Source organism: Eutrigla gurnardus (genome assembly GCF_963514095.1).
Source record: "Eutrigla gurnardus genome assembly, chromosome: 7".
NCBI classification, from domain to species: Eukaryota; Metazoa; Chordata; class Actinopteri; order Perciformes; family Triglidae; genus Eutrigla; species Eutrigla gurnardus.
This window is the reverse complement of record NC_139921.1, coordinates 24,105,279-24,118,555: the sequence shown is the minus strand read 5'-3', so window position 1 is coordinate 24,118,555 and position 13,277 is coordinate 24,105,279. Positions and strand designations below refer to the sequence as shown.

Here is a 13,277-nt window from a genome sequence, read left to right as displayed (position 1 = left end):
ACATACACACACACACACACACACACACACACACACACACACACACACACACACACACACACACACACACACACACACACACACACACACACACACACACACACACACACACACACACACACACACACACACACACACACACACACACACACGCTAGTGATCCCCTCAGGATTTGGCTCCTCCAGCAAGCAGTGACAGCGTGACTGTCTTTGAAGTCGGGAGTCAGAGAACCTCTGGGAAACTGGCTTCAGCCGGTCTCCACCCGTCAGTCAGCAAACACAGAGCCGCTTCCCCGCCTCATTATGAAGACTTCCAGTTATAGATCTATTCACACGGGCCTTTTGCAAGTTTCCGTCATTCATGCATGTCTTTAAAAAAAGCTTCCACTCTCGCAGCGACGCGCCGCTGTTTGGGATTAAGACTCTGGGTTTTAGCGGAGGAGATATTCAGACCTGAAAGAGAGGAACTGAGTGCTTATAGAGACAGAGAGAAAGGGAGAGAGACTCTGACATTTTAAAAAACCCCAGATTTGAGTTAAAAAAACACCCACACACATCGTCCACGTGGGCGGAAGACCGAGAGAGAGAGAGAGAAGCAGACTCTTCCAACATGACCGGGGACTTTTGGAAAGCGGCGCTGAACAAGCCGCAGGTGCAGGTTGCATCCACAGAGGGCAACGCTGGCGTCGGGGTCGGACTGTTGCATCACCTAGTATGTCCAAATATCTTGTTTTGTCTGACCAACAGTCCAAAAAGCCCAAATATATTAAATTCATCATGATAGAAAGGAAAAAAATACTCTTTTGCTGTAAAAAAAAACGGACTGAAATGATCAACGGATTATGAAATACTTCATATTCTGCTACAGGATAACAAGTTTTGCTCACATATAATTCTGAAAATGTCCTTTTGTAGGACATTTATGATACAACCTTGAACATTTTTGTCGTTTGACTGCATACATCTATATATTCAGTTCTTAAGTTCTACACTTATTGTAAAGGAGGGAAGGAGGCAGGACGAGGAATCAAGGAAACAAGGAAGTGACTCAACAACAAAGTACCAAATGTTCCCTGCTGTGAGTGAAAGGGCAGATTGAGAGGAGTCTGTTTGTTCCAGATCTCTGAACTTCACATTTATAAGTGCATGTGTGTCACCACATATCTGATCCTCGGGGCTTGATAAGAATTAGAGAATGAGACTTGTGTATGTTTTGGCCATAAAACTGTGGGAGCGCCTTTATCAACAAAACAAAAAAACAACAGCATCTGAAAATAGAGAGGTTCAGTCCCGGCCGAGGTCCCCCGAGGACCCGAACGCAAAAAAGGTCCCTCTGGTTCCCACGAGGGCCCGGCAGCGGATTGTGTTACTTTCTATTGTGATACTCTACACAATGTTTCTTCAAATAAACCAGTAAAAAAAACTCTTAATCACAACGTTAGCATGATGAAATTGCAGTATAATTACACGCTCGGGGCCACATCAATGTCAGCCGCCCGCCGTCGCTCTGTTTTCTGAGGCGATCGCTTTAAAACTCGGCCTTTAATCAAGACTCAATCAAAAAGTACAGACGTTGGGATGATGATCCAACTTTACTTTGTTGCACGTTGACATTGTGAACGCACCGAGACTAAACATAACTTTACAAACGGCTTATAAAAGTATAAAACCAGACAAAAGATGCGTTTCCCTCCTACGTTACTGTGAGAGGAACACATAAATCATCTTTAAGAAATCACGATGAATGTCCTTCTAATAAGTGACGTTCCTGTCACGTGGGAGAAGATCAAGAGGACGATGTTGGGAGGAGAGAAACAAACAGCGGAGCAGTGAATGGAGCCGATTCATGAGCGAATGTCAAATCAAACTGGCACAGATAAGATCCCAGCATGCCGTGGCTAACCAAGATGATCCAGATACCATTGTGTAAGCGAGAAGAGAAGACTCCAACAGAGAGTCACTGTGACCTTTAGTCTCCGCGAGGAACGAGGAAAAAAACATACAAACTCAGGGTTAAGTGCTTCTTTTAAGGAAGCACCAATGCAATTAACCATGAGGCTCGTTAAGCAGATCGGGTGAAGACCATGAGGCCCATCGACTGTCCCTGACCTCACGTGACCTCACGTAAGACTTATTCCAACGGTGGATGGAAGAACAGATCCTCTTTCTGGTATTAACCCTCTCCTGTGTCTCTCCTCCGCACTTGGAAAAGGGAAAGCTCCAAAGACGGCAGAACAATAGAGAGAGAGAGAGAGAGAGAGAGAGAGAGAGAGAGAGACAGCAGAATGAATGTGCAGGTGATGTGGACGCAGCTGCAGCTTTACAAGCTGTCTTTGATTCACTGCAGTTCAAACACATAGCAGGAGAATCAGCTCACTGATGAAAGAGCGCCAGTGATATCAAACTACCACATCTTAGCCCTCCCGGGTACCGACACACACACACACACACACACACACACACACACACACACACACACACACACACACACACAGTCACTCAGCTTGGATCAGAGAGTGACTGTAACGTCTTTGGTGTTTCTCCCCTGAAGGGCTTGTATCTGGACAGATGAGACGTCAGTGGTGAAGAAGAGATAGAAGGCACGGAGATAACGAGAGGAGAGGAAGGGCAGAAGGAAAGAAAGCAAACACAGAGACCGCCAAAATAAAGGTTTGTGAGCCCGACCCCATCCACCGTCATACGTGGTTTGTTTTTCCAGAGAGGCAGAACAGTCAGGAGGAGGCGATGGAGGATGGAGGAACTATGTTTCCACCCAAATGTCAAGGGAATTCTGAGTAAACTATCAAAATGTCATAAAAAAAAAAAAAGTTTAAATTCCTTATTCCCAACAGCTGGGCTTAACTTAATAAACAGGCTTCCTGAATAAAAATAGGGCGGGAGGAAAAAAACATCCACAAGGAAAAACAAGCTGCTATTGTCTTTTACTGTCACTTTTCCTCCCTCCGTCAATCCGAAATGACAGAAACGGACACGGTTGAAGGCTAATGCAGCATCAATGTTATTATTTTTATTATTATTATTATTATTATTACCAATATCCATGCAACGAGACGAGGAAACGTACGAGAAGCAACAGGTGCAACGTTTCTGGGAGGTTTTTCAAACCTCACGCACAACCGCTCACGCCAAACCCACGTCATTTCGTTTTTAACCCAAATGTTTGGTGTGTGTGTTTTTTGCAGGATTGGTCAGATTTCATCCTAACTGTAGCCGGTTTTGACTCCGTAGCGATGCTGAGATGTCTCTGATGTCCGTCCAAGACATCAGAAGAAGAGACAGAAAGAAAAAAAAAAGAAAAGGACCCTTGTTAGAGGATTTCTTGGGGCTTCGGCACGACTCGGCTCCAACTACCAGCTGAAGTTTCTCTCATCTGTCTCGCAGCAGGGATCCAGCACTGTCCGTAGCCATGGCAACTGCTAGGATGTGTACCGCTTGGAATCGCAGGAAGCGCTGTCGCCACTCACGCAGGAGAAACCGTCTTCCCACGATCAAAGGGAAAGCAAAAGACGGCCGGCGTCCCGAGAGTCCGCTGGGACGCGGCCTCTCTCGTAAAAAAAAAGAAACCATTTCTCTTTGGAAGGTGAGCTGAGCGGCGCACTTCCTGCTGGTGTGGAGCCTCGCCTCACGATCCATACAGCTAATCCTCCGCCGTTGGCAAAACTCCACTCGAGTTGTTCGACGTGTTGCTCAAGGGCAACTTGACCCGTTACTTTAGCCTGTTTACTCTCCTCACCCAGACCCCCCCCCCCCCCACCCCACCCGGCCTTTCTCAACCCAACAAAATGTGATACCTCCAGCCACGGCTGTAGCTGGCAAACTTCTTCCCTGGAAATCCAGGCCGCAAAAACCAAAACCGCCTCCTTCACGAATTAGCAGTCATACCATGAAAGGTTGAATCCGTTGTAGCCCTGATTTGCTTTACTTTCGCTGCAGACTGACCTTTTAACATAACGGAGCCCGGATTGTTGTCCGTCTGTGGACAGACAGTGGACAGGTGAGGAAGACGAGATGGAGGGAAAGACTTGAGATAGAAAGAGTCGTGTAAAAATACCTCCTTAAATACGCCGAAGGAGCAGCTACAAAACACAAACGCATCACACGGTCTTGTGTGAAATTATCTCTGGTTTATGGCAAATACAGCTGCTGTAGAGCAGACACACACACACACACACACACACACACACACACACACGACCACTAGTGGTCAGACTGGCAGGCAGGAGGGAAGCTCGAGTGTGCTGGGATCTGACCAGTTCACCGTATACTGGCTGCCAACAATCCACCACACACACACACACACACACACACACACACACACACACACACACACACACACACACATACACACACCACTACTTTGGCTGACCACAGTGTGTGTGTGTGTGTGTGTGTGTGTGTGTGTGTGTGTGTGTGTGTGTAGAACGGGAGTGGGGGAGTTAAAGACATAAACAACGTGGGGACGCCCTCCGCCTGTGTTTACTGACGCGAGATAAAGGCCGTCGCTCCCCCCCCCTCGTCCAATCAGAGAGAAGGCCAGAGATGCACTTAAGCCTTGGCGATGTCAGGGTGATCTTATCTTGCCAATGAAGCCTCTTGAATGGATTTAGATTAAAGAGTGAGAGAGAGGGGAAAACATGAGAGGTCACGCTGGTGCAATGGGGTCATTTCACCTCCTCCTCCTCCTCCTCCTCCTCCTCCCATCTCATATGTTAATGTACTTACAGCTCTGCAAAAAAACGTTCACACTGCCCCGAGATGCTGACTGGCATAACAAACAGGAGCAAAGCCTGAAATAGTCCCCCCCACCCCACCCCTCCCACGATTTCCAGTGCTGCACTGGAGGTATTTCTGTGGTAGAGCGAATTCCCAGCGTGTGGATGAAATCATCTCCCCCGACTTCTCCGTTTCTACGTCCCTCTCGCTGGGAGTTTTGCTGGATTACCGTCAGTCTGCCGCCTCTCCTTCATGTCTCTCTCCTCTCCGTCTGTGGTCGGCAGTGAGACGCATGGTCTACCCACACTGACCAATAAAAAGGCATCCCTTCGCCTCTGTCATTTAGGCGGCCCGTCTGTTACACAGCTCAGGACAAATCACCGGGTCTGGATCCCTGATGAGCCCTGGTCCTGCTATCTGTTTTCCACTCTTTGCACACATTCACACCTTCAGGAACTGCAACCACGGGCCGTCTGTAAATGAGTGCTATTAAACGCATCCTTAATGCAGCGCAGGCTTCGTTTGAGTGAACAACAACAGAGGGAGCGAAGTAATGAAAAGAGCAGGAGGACTAAAAAAAAAAAAGAAAGAACAGGCAGTAAAATATTTTTAGCTCCGGACCCCATTCATGTCTCGAGCCGGGGCCAGGAAGAACCACACTGCCATGACTATGAATGGTACTGTTACTTAGTTAGTACTTTTCTTTCCCTTTCACTCTTGGCAAGTGTCCTGCCATGGAGGAATGCCTGCTTCAGATTCACGTGTGTGTGTGTGTGTGTGTGTGTGTGTGTGTGTGTGTGTGTGTGTGTGTGTCTGTGTGTGTGTGTGTGTGTGTGTGTGTGTGTGTTTGTGTGTGTGTGTGTGTGTGTGTGTGTGTAGTGTCTGGACAAAGACAGCCAGTGTGACAACAGAACACAATCAACCACTCAATGGATAGCTATTAACTCATCGCACACAAATGCAGACACACACACACACACACACACACACACACACACACACACACACACAAATTCCAGAGTCCACGGACGAGAAGCAGTGACATTCAGACCCAACCGACCAATCAGCACGCTTTCTACCGCAGTCACAATGGAGCCAGTCAATGAGCAGCAGAGGATGATGGGAGATGTGTGAATCAAAGTGTCCGGCTCCTCATCCCTGTCTCCCTCCCTCCCTGTCTCCCTCCCTGTCTCCTTGCCTCCCTCCCTGTCTCCCTCCCTCCCTGTCTCCATCCCTGTCTCCCTTCCTCCCTGCCTCCCTCCCTCCCTGTCTCACTCCCTGCCTCCCTCCCTCCCTGTCTCCCTCCCTCCCTCCTGCTTGTGTTTTCCCAGGGTGGATCCCTCTGTGGTTAAAAGGTGGTTAGAAGAGCCAATCGGGGGCACAGTCCAGCTCTGGACTGGTCTATGAATCAGCTCCATTGTGGGCTGGTTTGATTCCCCGACGCTACGCAGGCTTTATTGTGACGACCACACGCAGCGACCATGCGAGCCGTTTGTTGTTTCGTGTCATGATACCAGATCAGTTAGTAGTCGACAGCAACACCAGTGATATGGATCTCAATACTCCACTTCATAGAGGGAAGAAAAACAAAGCAATGCATCCAATGCACTCCAACACACGCTAAAACCATAAGTAGCTCTGTACGTTAGCGTTAAGCTCCGTTATCCGGCCAAGCAGGACTGTGTCGCCTGCCGGCTGCTAACAGCTAATGTTGCTAGCTCCCCTCCTCTTCGTAATGCTTCATCAGGAAGGTTGGCATCAAATTGGTCCAGAAGCTTCAGTTCTTTTGACCTCCCTATGAGACAACAGTTAATTATCACTCAAGATCATCTCTCACATCCGGTTTCAACTTGATCTACTGTGCTTGCCGTAGCTGAGCATTTACACAATTATCCTGAGCAACTAGGGATTCGTTGCTAATGTTGCTCCTCCTCAACCAGAGACTCGAATCTGATTTCCATTCTAATTTTCCCCAAACATCTTACAAGCAGAGGTCAATTTAACACCTTAATCTCAGCCTGACCCTCCTTTATCATACAGTGTAGTTATTTCCATCGTCGGCTCAGATCTGATGACCGTATTTGCTCATGGGTCTTTCCCTGACCCACTTGACTTCCCAGATCTCAGCAGTGACTTTGGGGAGTAGAACTTCATCAGACCAGACAGAAACAACGACCACTGTGGTTCTAATAAGAAAACACCTGCTTTTAAGAGACGCACATGTCCCCATGATCACTCACGACTCCTTCAAGGCAACTTTAGGCTTCCGCCCAATCTGGCGAGTCGTCGACCTCATCCGACCTCTCTGCTCTTATGGTTCGCCACAAACCGCAGCGTGCAACACCAACAGGTGAACTTCTTGGAGGCCATCTTTGAGGATCTCCTCCGTCCTGTCTCCCTTTCACGCGTTTCTATCGCAAACTCACGATGCGAAGGTTACCGGGACGAAGCAAGTATTATAGAAATGTGAGGAAGAGAATTTGATGGACTTCTGACGGCAGTGATAAGCATAGAGCATGTAACCTCAGCTTATTGAGTTGCGGCTCCCTGTATCCCCCCCCCCCCTGCCACGTCTCACTATCACACTCACACTTCCCCTGTCACGTCTTCATTTTTAGCAGCCGACACTGTTACATGGAATATGAGTCAACCACACACACACACACACACACACACACACACACACACACACACACAGAGCTGGGAAATGTGAATGACTGTGTCACCAAAAGTGCAACGAAGATGCGAAATACAATAAAGCCTTGTGCTGCAGAGATGAGCAACTCGTGTGTGTGTGTGTGTGTGTGTGTGTGTGTGTGTGTGTGTGTGTGTGTGTGTGTGTGTGTGTGTGTGTGCGTGTGAGTGTTGCACAACTAAAAGCAGGCAGGCACATGTGGGTGCCAGGAGCCACATAAATCACACTCTGAATCAATTAGAAAGCATAAATGTGAGAAGTCCTACAGCCGGCGGTGACCTGGTGTACAGTTTAAATCTGGCCTCATTACCGACACACACACACACACACACACACACACACACACACACACACACACACACACACACACACGCACACACACACACACACACACACACACACACACACACACACACACACACACACACACACACACACGGCCAGACAAAAAGCCAGACACACACACACACATATAGCGAGGGTGTGGGTGTGATGCAACTCATAATTACACATGAAAGTAATCCTGGAATGAAACTTAATTAAGATTTGGGATTCTGCTGGATTCTCTCTTTGTGTGCACGTCTGTCTGTCTGTGTCTGTGAGACATAAACAAGTGGTTTTGTCCAAACCAAAAAGTATCCACCTCTGTTATTTTTGCTGTTACATAACATGTTTTAATGGACTGCACTTTGCATTTAAACCCTGCATGTCTGTGCTGGTGTTGAGTTCACCGATTGGCAACATTCTGTATTTGTTGGATTTATGTAACGAGGCGATTCCTTGGCGTGGTCTGATCTTCCCACAGCCCCCACGACCACAGCCATGACACTTCCCATCCCACTGACTGTCCTTCTACACCTATCTGAGAAATGGATGGAGTCCAGATTAATATCACACCGCGATAGCACACAGTCGACCGCTGGAAGCATGGGAACAACGAGCGGGCGTGAAAAGACGCACATCTGTGCGGGGACACGCAGTTCGAAAACAGAATTTCAGACTCTTGTCACTCATGCGTCGCGCCGGTCCGCCCACACGCCATCCATTAGAGCCGCGAAAAGCAACAGAGCGATCATCTGGAAGTTAAAAACACATAAAGCATCCTCCTCTGCAACGTGTAGATGAAAGAAGACGTCCAGTCTGTGGCCAGAAATGATTTAGGGCTGCGGCTATTCGAGCATTTAAATGGATTCCAACTGCTATCGCTGGCCATTTAAAATGCGTTAGGATCGGAAAAGGGAAGCATCTTTTGATATACTGCCATCGTTTTGGAATCCAGGATCCAAAATTTTGGCTCAGGTAAGACGACATCCTTTGAGAGGAAAACCACAACAACCTCTGATGACTGAAAGTGTGGATTTACTTCACTTGCCCCCCTGCGGGTCGATTTCTCGGCCCCCGAGCTTCTTAGAACATCATGTTTCACAGCATTCTTTTGTTTCTCTTATGATTACATAATCACACTTCCAAGTGACTTTCTATCTTCCTGCTGAAAAGAACAGCTCACACACGAAGCCTTGTTTTATTACCTGTCTATCCAATGATTTTCAATATAATTAAATCTGTGAAACCGATAAAATGTTTTGAAAAAGCAAAAATCACACGTTTAAAATATATTCTATGAATGATTTTGTTCCTGATTTATTCATCCAGTGACTATTTACTGTACATATCCTAGAGAAGCCTATAGTTTTGTCTTTGTATGATCGATAATGAAAGACATCCCTACAACTCGCAATGACGCAAAACGGCGAAAAGCAACAAATCCTTAAACCAGAAATTGATCATTCGACTGATAGCTTCGGTTCAAGGTTGTTTATCGATTGTTTTCTGATATTAATCTTGGTGTTTGTGGGTGACACACACACACACACACACACACACACACACACACACACACACACACACACACACACACACACACACACACACACACACACACACACACACTCCCCACAGTTCATGCAGCGCGGTCTTTGTGGTCTTCCAAGAGTTAGTGTGTCCAGCAAGGCTCGAGTTACAGCAGACAAGATCCTCACACACACACACACACACACACACACACACACACACACACACACACACACACACACACACACACACACACACACACACACACACACACACACACACACACACACACACACACACACACACACACACACACACACACACACACACACACACACACACACACACACACACACACAAGCATCCATCATCTGAACGGGCCACAGAAGCAACAATGGAGCGCTGGTTTGCTGCTCTTCTTCTAACATATCGTCCCTGACTCATTCCTGCCATTCTTCGCCGGCTATAAGAGGAGAGAGAAAACAAGAGAACATAGAACAGCTCATCTGTCACTCCAGGGTTTCGTCTGTGCTGCCAACGTGCCCTCCAGCAAGGCATCCCGGCCAGCATCCGTGGTGATGCCATGTTGACAGTTTGATATCCAGATATGAAGAAGGAACCCAGGGTGTCCAAACTTTTTGAAGAGGCCTGCAGTGAACTTTTAAAAATAAGATTTCTGCCTGTTCTGTTACATCTCAATATTTACTTACAGATTTAAAAGCTTCCGTTTACTTTGGAGTGGGTGCTCAGGCCACGGAGGGAAAGCAATATTTGCCTCCTATTAATTTGACTTATTATGTAATTCTAATATGTTAAGTGGCTCCTCAGGCCACGCGCTGTATTTGTTCAAATCGCATTTGAGGACGGCTGAAATCTGAACGAAACAGATGCTTGTAAAGGAGACTTGTGATCGCGTCGAGGAGAAGAACGCGGTCTAAGTTGAGAGTCAAGCGTCAGCGTCGCTGGAGGAGAGTCCCGCTTATTCACGGAGCTTCCCAATCAAGTGGATTCCAGCTCATAAGCTGCAGCAGCTCGGAGGAAATCAAAGCACCGCACGGTCATTAACGGGTCATTGTTAAAAGAGAAGACGTGGAGCTGAATGAAGATGTGCTCAAAGTGTGTGTGTGTGTGTGTGTTGCATCTATTCTAGGAGAATTCCAGAGGGGAGACCCTGTGACTGACCCCCACCTCACAGGATGTCACCACCCGTGAACACACACACTAGGATATATATATATATATATATATATATATATATATATATATATATATATATATATATATATATATATATATATATATGTGTGTGTTTACGGGCACAAAAACAAATGATGGGTGTGTCAAAGGACACACACACACTTGCATGCAGAGGAGACACACAACAACAAACAACATAAAGTGTGTGTTCGGAGCCTCGCCACACCGAAGTTGTTGTTTTTAAAACACATGTATTAAGGCACTTTTAAGGCTGTTTAAAAAGGTGCTTAAGAAACAAACTTCTGTGATTTAAAGTCAATTATCAAGCTCTTAAAATGATGAAATGGGAATACAACTTTCAATCAATTTAAAGAGGGTGGGAAAGGGAAACAGATCATCCGTTTGTGATGAGGAAAATCACTCGTGGACGTTAAATTAATAAATGAAGTGACCTGATTCTACTTGTTTTTACTTGCTGCCCCCCCTCTCTACAATCTGCACCTCCAATCTCCAAACTTCCTGTGACACAACAAGAGGATCCCCTCCAATGTGAAAGTGCACGCGCGCCCGCACGCACCCCCATGCGCGCGCGCCCCCCAGACATACTTTAATAAACACGCCCTAGTTATCCACAAGGAGACAGGGAGCCTGCAGCGGAGCTAACCCGGGCGGGAGGACGGTAAACACGGGCAAAGTTTCCAAACAGACACCATCTCTTACCTTGAATCTCCCCACCTCCTTCTCCTTCTCCTCCTCCTCCTCCTCCTCCTCTGCTCCTCCAGCCGCCTCCGGTCTGTCACGACGAGGCTCCGCCGCAGATACGCCAAACCAAAAAAAAACCGTGTCGGTAGCCGGGGGAGCACGGACGTTTCTCCGACGTGCAGCGACTCCGCGGGATTGAACGTGTGTGTGTGTGCGTGTGTGTGTGTGTGTGTGTGTGTGACAGCTCACGGACAGAATGAGCAGGGAGAGGAGAACCGGGGAATTTAGGGGGAGTTCCCGTTAACACGCAGGCGGGGCGGGGCTCGAGGAGAGTGACAGGCTGGCCGGTTTTAGGCTCCCACCGCTGCTCGCGTCTCATTCAGGCCCCGTATGTAAAATAATTATGTATATAACAGTGTACTTTATATTAACCCCACTTCCATCTGTCCAAATAATACACTGTTCTCGGATTGGTAGACTTTTTTTCCCCATTAGTTTACCATTTGATCCATTAAAAAAAGAAAATGTAAAAAAAAAACAAATAAATTTAAGATATTGTCATATACAAGTAATGAAATTCTTGGAAAAAGAAAAAAAAAAGCAGTAAAAACACAAATAAAGTCACAAATAAAATAAAGTAAATTCAATTAAGTAAAAACAAATTAAGGTCATGAATCGGAAAGGATGAAAAATGGTTATAAATACTTTTAAGTGAATTGAATTTGCTGAAAGGGAAATTCACATGCAAAGTGAATTTGGATCATTTTAGCTCAGAATCATCTATTAATATCTCATCTTCAACCAATTCAACTGATATGAACATGTTTTCCCTGTTGAGCGAAATAAGCCAAACTTCTCAAATTGCTGTAAAGTTTAATATCTAATATCTATGTGAGGCACAGCAGGCTTTCCTGTTGCTCCATCTGGAGACACTTCTCATCTTACTCATACTGTAAACGTGTTAGGCATGCTTTTATTGATCACATCAGAATGCAAATTGCCACTTTGCCTTGCCACTGTGTCGATTTATGTGCCCCTCTTTGAAATCACGGTCCCGGGGACCTGAAGGGGTCTGTCTGTTCCACTCTCACTAGAACATGAACCCTGGAGGGATAACGTGTGAAAAACTTGAACCACAGACCGTCACAGTGTCAGTGGTGTTCCTTCGTGTCCGGCAGACACAAAGCATCGTCTGTAAGCGACCGCAGTGTGAAGTGTGTGACATTCATGCCATGGGCTCTCTTTCAATGATCGATGGATTATCTTCTTTCTTTTTTTTAATTTATTTTAAAAAAAAAACGTATTCAGGGAAGAGCAAGACTTGTGTGTTCAGAAATCTGTGTTTCTATGGAGACCAGGAAACCGACTCCGCAGCACAGACTGCAGATCATGATATCGTGTGTTTCTTTTATAAATGCTGGACGATAAGAGTGTTATTTTGGAGTGAGACAATGACGGCAGGTGATGGAAATCTGTGGAATACACATGCATGACCTCTGTTATGACATCCACATGTGCTCCATCAACGTGATGAGACATGGTGAGGACGCCAGGCGCCGCTTGATGGCGGACTTGAAACCGGCGTTTCAGCTGATGACCCATGAGGTGGTGGTGGGGGGGGGGGGGACTCGCTAAAACAGGACGATGGTCTGTGGTCGCGTCTCTGGCGGTGTGAAGTTACTGTGCCGATGAGTGAGCAGAAGACCTGCTGATGGATGATGGGAGGTGGATTTGATTTAAAGCACCCCAGCTCTTTATACACACACACACACACACACACACACACACACACACACACACACACACACACACACACACACACACACACACACACACACACACACACACACACACACACACACACACACACACACACACGATCTCTCTACAAATCCTGATGGAATGTGTCTCCTATAACAACATTACTGTCACAAGGCCTGCATCACATGACAAGAAGGGTCTGTGTGTGAGACCATATATTTTTGGACGCGGTGTGTGTGTGTGTGTGTGTGTGTGTGTGTGTGTGTCTACATGCTGGACAGTACCTTGTTCTGCCAACAGAGTAAAAATAAATACTAATTACAGCAGGAGGACAAGAT

At 46.6% G+C, this 13,277-nt stretch overlaps 1 protein-coding gene across 1 annotated transcript in view; it reads right to left on the bottom strand.

Moving 5' to 3' along the window:
* ppp2r3a (protein phosphatase 2, regulatory subunit B'', alpha) overlaps positions 1-11,475 on the bottom strand; it is a 43,560-nt gene extending 32,085 nt beyond the window's left edge. Inside the window, exon 1 of the mRNA XM_084013083.1 lies at positions 11,197-11,475. The gene's annotated coding sequence lies outside the window, so the exon portion shown is untranslated. The remainder of the gene's footprint in view (positions 1-11,196) is intronic.
* Between the last annotated feature and the right edge of the window lie 1,802 nt (positions 11,476-13,277).